Source organism: Nicotiana tabacum, chromosome 20 (assembly GCF_000715075.1).
Source record: "Nicotiana tabacum cultivar K326 chromosome 20, ASM71507v2, whole genome shotgun sequence".
NCBI lineage: Eukaryota > Viridiplantae > Streptophyta > Magnoliopsida > Solanales > Solanaceae > Nicotiana > Nicotiana tabacum.
Window position 1 is genome coordinate 133515172 of NC_134099.1, and position 8754 is coordinate 133523925.

At 40.7% G+C, this 8754-nt stretch overlaps 1 long non-coding RNA gene across 1 annotated transcript; it reads left to right on the forward strand.

The window, feature by feature from the left end:
- The first annotated feature begins 212 nt into the window (after positions 1-212).
- LOC142174968 (uncharacterized) lies at positions 213-2220 on the forward strand. Its single transcript, XR_012704162.1, has 2 exons — positions 213-845; positions 1945-2220. It is a non-coding gene; the product is annotated as an uncharacterized LOC142174968 (long non-coding RNA).
- Positions 2221-8754: the final 6534 nt, after the last annotated feature.

The following is an 8754-nucleotide window of genomic DNA, read 5'->3' on the forward strand; positions in this document are numbered from 1 at the left end:
GGTAAGTTTAAGAATTGTCTTGTCCACGTGGGACCATGATAACTAAAGTAGCGTATGACTAATAAGTGAATGCTAGGTGGTGTCACTTTTTGGAAAGGCTTGCTAAGCATTGAAGTTACACATGGAGCTCATGTAAAGAAGGTTGTCAAATCTTAAACATTTATCAAATAGTTGTCTCCTAGTCCTTAGAATAGCAAAAAGTAGAACTTGAACATTCTCTACAAACATATTCGCATGAACAAGAAGTTAGACAACTAAGTATAGCATTTTCACATTCAACACCAAATCCCTACCCCACCCCCACGTGGAAACCATGCAATACCCATTTGATGACTCTTAAAATTAAAACTTGCAAGATGGCAGCAATTGGAGGAATTAGTAATGACTCTTAAAGTCAAGTAAAAGGTGGCAGCATAATACTTTGGTATTCAGGCACATGTGTTGTTTTCTTTTCCTTGTTTTGTTTAGTATTAAGACACATACTTTAGTAGTAATGATGAATATGCAAAGGGATACTTTTTTTTATATAGAATGTAAAGTGCTACATTACAGGAAGAACAAATTGGCTTATATTCTACCTACCCCATATCCTTCTGCCAATATATGAACCTCTGCGTTTCTAGATCAGGTCTTATCCAAAGTTGTAGTTTCCTTTCTGGATAGGTAACCAAAGTTAGAGATGTACAATTTATCGCTTAATTGAAAAGAGGAAATTCCTCGGCCAGTTCTCTTCTTCCCTTATATTATTTCTTTCAACAAGCAAGCAGTGTGATCGCATTTTCAAAGGTCAAACTCGAGCTAGCCATAAATGTCAGTTTAGTCGTGTTTCAAGATAATCGGCTCAGGTATGTTAAGGTTATCCCTTATTTATTTTGGCATGATCCATAAGATACAAGCTAAACGAGTTTTTTTAAATCACCTCTGCCATATTGCACACAGTTGGAGGTGGATCTTCATTTAGAAGATTGTAGATAAGCTATTGTAAAGTTTTACAATTTGCATAGAAAACGTTTGGGTGTTTAACAATCAAAAGCCACTGAAGTGCAAACTGTAATTAGAAAATATTGCATAAAATTTTTCTTTTTCGCCTTATTGTTTGGTTGTTCATAGTTTTTGGACAGCCACCTCTGCAGCAAATCATGTCTCTTTAATTATCTGTTTTACCCAATCCTTCACTGTAACACCAGTTCTTCAAGTCTCTAGTTATGTAAAATCTTCTTGCAAACCAAATAGTACACTTGAGGTAATACACCCGCTTGCATGGCTAAGTCATCACAACTAATATGCCTAGGAAATCAACCTACCAAGAACTAATTCTAATGTATGCACAACTTCCATAAATGACTCTATTCATAGAAGTATTAGAGGTGCCTATGTTCTTAAATTCCCATATGTCTTATTATTCTATCGTCTGTTCATGGGTCTCAGAAAATACATAAGTTGATAAAGTTTATTTCATGATATTAATCAGAGGCATAATGGTCTTTTGACGTTCTGAGAGGTTTTATTGACGTAATTCTTGCATTGCATCCATTTACATGTGCATTTACCCATGACTCAGACGGCGTTATATACGCGTATATATATGTGTGTGTGTGTGTGTGTGTGTGTATATATATATATATATAGTATATGGTAAAAGTTTACGGCGTTATATACGCACCACCACCTGATCAGCTGGTGTACATTGATAATATTGGCTACAGTGGCCGAAATGATATGATGGGATGCCCTCAGAGGCTTGATGATGATATGTACGTACAGACCTATGCATTACATGACATTTACATGCATATGCATGACATTATAAATATTTCATAATTTACAGATCTATCCAGATATACAGGTTGAGTCCTTTACTCCATGTTTCTTTCATGTCCTTTATATAATCATTTACATGCCTTACATACTCGATACATTATTCGTACTGACATCCTTTTGTAGGGATGCTGTATTCATGGCTGCAGGTATAGATAATCAATTTGACGGTCCCTCATAGTAGATAAGATTGGCATTCAGCGAAGGATCGGTACGACTCCACCTCATTCGGAGTGCAGTCGAGTCTATGATTCATCGTGTCAGAGTTTTGCACAGACTTATGGGTAGGCCGGTACCCTGTCTCATTTTATTTCAAATAATCTTAGAGGCTTTGTAAACATAGGGTTATTATGTACAGTATGTCAGAGGCCTTGAGGCCCATATGTATTCATGTTTTATGAACGATGGTTCATTGATATAACATTTGCCCACTTACAATTGTACATTACGAGTTATGGCCATGTTGGCCTATGATAGTTACACAAAAAGAAAAAGGAGTAGTAGAGTGGTTCGCTCGGGCCAGTACAGCACCGGGTGCCAGCCATGCCTCCCCAGGTTTGGGGGTGACAGAGTGGTATCAGATCGGGTTGTGTCCTAGGGAGTCTACAAAGTCGTGCCTAGTAGAGTCTCACTTATGGGTGCGTTGCGCACCATATTTATAATTGAGAGTCTATAGGGCATTTAGGAAATGTTACCCTTCTTTTGTTTCTAGATTGTGTCATAGAGCTAAGTCGTAAGAAGTCAGCATAAAGCTTCCACCGAATTTTGTATGCACCAGAGGTGCTATCACAATAGATCTTTAAGGTGTAGATGTAATTTCTACCTATGTGGAAGGGAGGTTATGAAAGCGACAAAACGTACGATGCGATATTGAAAGTAAGTAATGTAAAGGTAAAAAAAAGATACGAGATACTCAAGTACAAAAGGTTGTGAATAGTCGCGACTTCAAATATAGTTCGGGGCGTGACAAAAGGCTACGGCCGAAATAATGCGGCTTGGAGACATCTGATTTTCGCTATAAATTAAAGGCCTTCAAATACTTTAAAACCCCGGTTAAATAAGGCTACCCTCGGTAAAAGTAAAATATAAAGGGCTTTGATAAATTCAACCCTCGAATAATTTAAAGGCTTCGCTAATATCAGCCTTTGAAAAATCCTCAAGAGGTATTTGATTATCAATACACAAACAAGTTACTAATAAGGTTCTGATACATCGAACCCTTGAAAAACCCAACGGGTACAAAAAACACATGATAAGGCATACGAAAATTTTCACTAAGTCATTTAGCCGAAAAGAGGGAAAAATTATAGATACTTTAGAGGCCGAATCCGCCCAACTTAAAGAGCCTAAGGGCCGATATATAAGAGCTTAAGGGTCAACCTATAGAGCCTAAGGGCCGATATGTAAGAGCCTAAGGGCCAACTTAAAAGAGATTAAGGGCCAAAACCATATAGAGGACGAGACCCCGTTCTCACTCAACTCAAACTCGAGAACTCTGACATCCCGAGCTTACATCAAATCAATTTAAACTTAGCTCGAGGATTACAAAAACCTTAAGGGGTATTATATTGATCAAATAAAAACCAAAGGGTTTATTGTTTATCATCCGAACCGATACTTGGACTGATTATTTGAATTGTACAATCGAAATCTTCCACAAATGAGAACAAAATAAAATTCAACACAAATCAAGGATAGAGCAAAAAGATACTTTATATTCATAAGGGAAATTTACAAAACATATATTTACAACACCCACAAGGGGCCCTTGCACAAAAAAGAAAAAGAGAACCTAATCTATTTTCGGGGTCACATCCCCGGAAGCGACGTCCTCAGGAACTGCACCTTCGGCAGCTTTATCTTTGGGAACCCCCTCTTCCTAGGAGGCACCTTCTTCGCCTTCCTCGTCCCTGGAGCTGCTCATAGCATCCTCATCATCGGAAGAGACAAGAAACCTGGCATCGATTTTCCGCGCCTTTGCTTCGGCTATCTCTTCAGCAAGGTCGAAACCTCGGGCATGGATTTCTTCGAGAGTCTCCCTCTGGGCTTGGCACTTGGCCAAATCATTATTCCATTTTTCCTGTTCGGAGTCCTCCCTCAGATCCGCTTGAACAACCTCGGCATCTCTTAAATACACAATAATGGTCTTGTCAGTCTTGGCCTTCGTCTTCTTAACTTCAGCCTTGGCCTGAGCAGCTCCGGCCTGAGGTCTAGCAAGCTCTACCTCTAACTCCTCGATTTTCTTGGATGGGCTAGACCTTTCGCTTTATGGCTCCGGAGTTGAGCTTCAGCTGAGGTCAGTTGGGCTGTAACAGCTTCCTTATCGGCAGCAAGCTGATCCATGTTCTTTTTCCACTTATGGCAGTCAGCCCTAACTTGATCAACTTTGCCACGAAGCTGCCCGATTATCTCCAACTTCTTCTGCAGCTGAGACCTCAAAGTATTAGCCTCCGAAGTAAGGCCAAGAAGGCCATACTCTGTTAAAATCACAGTTACCTGCTCATCTAGCTCGGTCTTATTTTTTCAAGCTTCACCAATTCAGCCCGAAGGTCCTTGAGCTCTTCCTCCTTTTGGTCAGAGAAGAGCCTCATGGCTTTCACTTCACCTGAAACCTTCCTAAGCTCGGCCTCACATTGGCTCATCTCAGCTCTAAACTTGAAGATGGCATATGCATGAAAAGAAGATATGTCAGACAAAGGAAAGGAAATAAAGAAAAATTAATAGTGAAAGTTAGTACTACCCGAGAGAGGAGATATTGAGCCTCTTCGAAGAGGGTGGATGCATCATTAAGGTCTGCTGTATCATCGACCCCAGCAAAGCAACTCTGAAAGGGATCTTCTTTGAGGACCTTGCTCGGGTCGGGCATACGCAGACCGTTAGCTTTTTCGATTGCCTCCTTGAAATAAGTTGGCAAAGAAAGGGAGTGACCTGTTGTCATGGCCCCAAGCTCTTCACTCGGGGTGTTCTCATTAGCCTCGACGGTTTTCGCAATCACCCCTTCCGGTATATTTGTTGAAGGTGGAGGAACGATCTCAACCTCCGGGAACGTGGGGGCCTTGCCCGAGTCTTTCTTTAGGTTTCCCCTAATCACGGGATGAGGTCTCTAGTACCGAGGGCTTGGCGGTCTCGATTGGTTTCTTGGTTCGAGACACCAGCTCCGACTCTTCACTATTATTTTCTTCGTTATCCGGGGAATCGTGGGCCGAATCTGCGTCCACATGAGCAAATCTCTTCTGCAGCCTTTGAGTAGGGGCTTTCTTGTCTTGAGGGTCTTCGGGATTCGAAACCGTCTTTCTTTTGTTGTCTTTCCCCAATTTCGGAATCGGGGACTCGGTCTCTTCCCTAGGTGGGGCTGGCCTTATTTCGGAGACATCTCCGAGGCCTGCATAAGTAAATATGAATGAGTTAACGCCATCAAATGAAAAAAATCTGGAACATGGAGAAAGCACTTACCATGATGCTTGACCTCCCATTTGCCCCTCGATAAATCACGTCATTTGCGCCCATCATAAGAGGAGATCGCGGCCAACTTTCGGACCCAGTCCTCGAGGTCGGGAATAGCGTGAGGTGTCCAAGCAACAACTGCAGAAAAGATAATAATGTTATGAGATGCGGAAGCAGAGTATATATGGATATTGGGAAGAGGGACTCCACTTACGATTAAAATTCCATCTCTCCGGGAACGGCATTTTGTCCCGGGGGATGACATCCGAAGTCGTTACTCTGATAAAGCAGCTCATCCAGCCTCGATCTTTTTCTTCATCATTGCTATCAGAGAAGGCTTTCTTTATCCGACGTTGTAGCTTGATGAGCCTTCGGAACAACTTGGGCCGGTATAACCGAATAAGATGGCTGAGGGTGAAATCCAACCCCTCGGCCTTTCTGAAAAAGTAGCGCAACATAATAACGATGCGCCAGAAGGAGGGATGGATCTGATCGAGGGTGACCTCTTATGTTTTACAGAAGTTGATCACTATCGGATCGAGGGGAACCAACGTGAAGTGATAAGTGTAAACACTTAAAAATCCCTCCACATGGGGAGTTATACTCTCCTCGGGGCCCTGGATCTGAACCACGACCTCATCTCCCCAGCCATAGTCCTTCTTCATATCTTCGAGGTACTTCCCCGATATCAAACTGATGTATCGAGATGCATGCTCGCATCGGCCTGGGACATCAGGGGGATTTTCAATATTGAAATCCTTCTTAATCACGCAAGGGCCGGGGGTGATTTCTTCAAGGGTCAGTGACACCACCAGTTTGGCCGGCCAGGATGTAGAAGAAGATGACACTTTATCTTTTTTGGGAACTAATTTGGAAGCTATATCCATGACTCTAAGCTAAAGGGTACAGACGGTGGTAGAATGTGGTGTTTTACAAGAACTTGGTGCTTTCTGGTGCTTAAAGGGGCGGTGGAAACTGATGATTGTAAGAGGAGATGAAGAAGTGAAAGATGAGATGAAAGAGTAAAGTTCTTTATTCAAAGGAATAGCCTCATATTTATAGAAGGGCGACGACGGTTTGGCGGCGCTAGTGGCCGACCAGTACTAGCATGCATTTAATGATTTGGGAAAGCGAACTGACGGGACGTTTTAGTCACTTCGAGTGCCTATGTCACGAGAATGACATCATCATTATAGACTCCGGAGGATCGAGGTTCAAATCGTTTCTTATCATCTTATTATAAGAAATGCGGGGACTATCTGTATACGGTCAAAATCATACGCCTCCGATTTATAGGCTCGAGGGTCCGTCCTAGGCCCATGTCCGGGCGAGGTTGAACTCGAGACCGGTGGACCAGACTCGAGCTCGAAGACAGAGTGCAATGCCCGGAGATTGGAGTACGAGGAATATCAAGGCCAAGTATGCTCGACCCCAAAAATAGTACCGTTGTAGATTTGTAACAGAATGCGCTAGATTTCTACCACGTCCCCAAGATCATGGCGCAAATCCCGGAATAGGATTGTACGATTTCGTAGTAGGCGGTTAAACAGTTGTACCAAGAATATTCCTTACTGTAAATAGAAATATACCTTATTTAGGGCCCCTCTCCTATATAAAGGGAACCCCAATCATTTGTAAAGATCATCTAATCATTGAGAAAATAATATACTCTCTACTTTTTGTCTACTGTTCATCAGAATCGCTTTTACATTTATTACTCTTAATCCATCTCGAGGTCACTACTGGTGAGTAACATTGGTTTGATTCACTTGTTTCTTTCATTTCTACTTCATATTTCTCGATTATTAATTGGTATTGAACTAAATCACATATCTTTAAAATCACAAATCAAGTTTAATAGTTACTCATATTTTCAAGGTAAACACTCATTAATTAGAGGTTCGTGAACCTTCCCTTCCTACTGTCTTGATTCATTCAGCCCATATTTACTGAATGATTTAGGCTCGAGCAACTGCATCCCTTCATCTCGTGAATGATTTGCCTGTGCCTCTTGTATCTCGTGCATCTTCTAATGCATATTCCAGTTGTCACCTTCTTAGTGATCCATGTATCATACCTTGTCAGCCAAATATAATTCCGCATGTCATATTTTTTTTTACTAATATATAAACACTGTGAAGCAACAGTACCTGGCCTCATTGTTGGACAAAATAGTTTAGCTGGAATATATTGATCATATGCGGTGATGTTAAAACGGTTCTATTCACCAAATCAATCACAAAATAAGGCATTATATTTATATTCTTATATTGTCAGTCATTACAATATGATTGTAGAGAAATATTGTATTCATGGAATCAATACAAAAATAAGACATTTTTACGTTGCAAATAGTTACAATGTGGTTGTGGAGTAAAGCAGCAACCCCCCCCCCCCCCGGCGTCCGGCACAGCTCCTAGAACTTTCCCTTTTGATCAATTCGAAGGGAAGAGACGAAGCATAAGTTGTAGGTATGAGGGTTTAACTACGGAAGTTTGGTACCTTGCCGGTTAAATCGGATCTTGTCTTCCACCACTATCATTCTCCTACCAGAAAAAGTTTATCTGCTTTAGGGTGTATTTGATACGACGGAAAATGTTTTCTCCGAAAAATATTTTCCAAGGGAATGTTTTTTGGAAAATAAGTAGTAATTTTACTTATTTTTCGATATTTGGTACGCAAATTAATGAAAATAACTTCTCAAGAGCATTCATAAATAATTTAGATACAATAAACATGAAGCTATAAACTTTCAAACCAACAACCTTCCGAACTCACAAATTTCATAAACTTTCGAACTCGCGAACTTTCGAACCCGTAAACTCTATAATTTCTAAACCCTCAAACTTCTAAACACATAAATTTCGAACTCATAAATTTGGAACTCGTAAAATTTCGTACTTGTGAACTAAAAAGTGAGCTCGGTGCACTAAGCTCCCGCTATGCGCGTGAAAAATAAAAAATAATAACTAAAAAAAACAAATATATATATATTATCGTACAAAGCAGTGGCGGAGCCAGAATTTTCATTAAGGGGGTCAAAATATAAAGAAATAAATTCACCAAGAATTCAAGGGGTGTCAATACATAGTATATATACATATTTTATAAAAAAAAATACCTAACTACACAGTATAATTTTTCGACAAATGGGTATCGATTGACACCCCTTAAGTGCATGTGACTCTGCCACTGCGTGGGAGGGTTGAGGGGTTGGGGTGGGTAAGTAGTGCAGAAAAAACAGAAAATTAAAAATATAAAAAAAGAAGTAAATAAAAATAATTTTTTTGGGGGAGGGAGAGGGAAGGGAAGGGGGGAATTGGGGGGCATGGGGGGTTACGTAGGAAAAAAAATTATAGAAAATTGAAAATAAAAAAAAATGAGGGGGAGGCAAGGTGGATGGTGACGGAAAGAAAAAAACTGAAATCTGGAAAAAAATCCTTCTTTGAAGAGGGGGTGGGAGAGATGGGGGAGGGGGTTGGGGTTAGATAT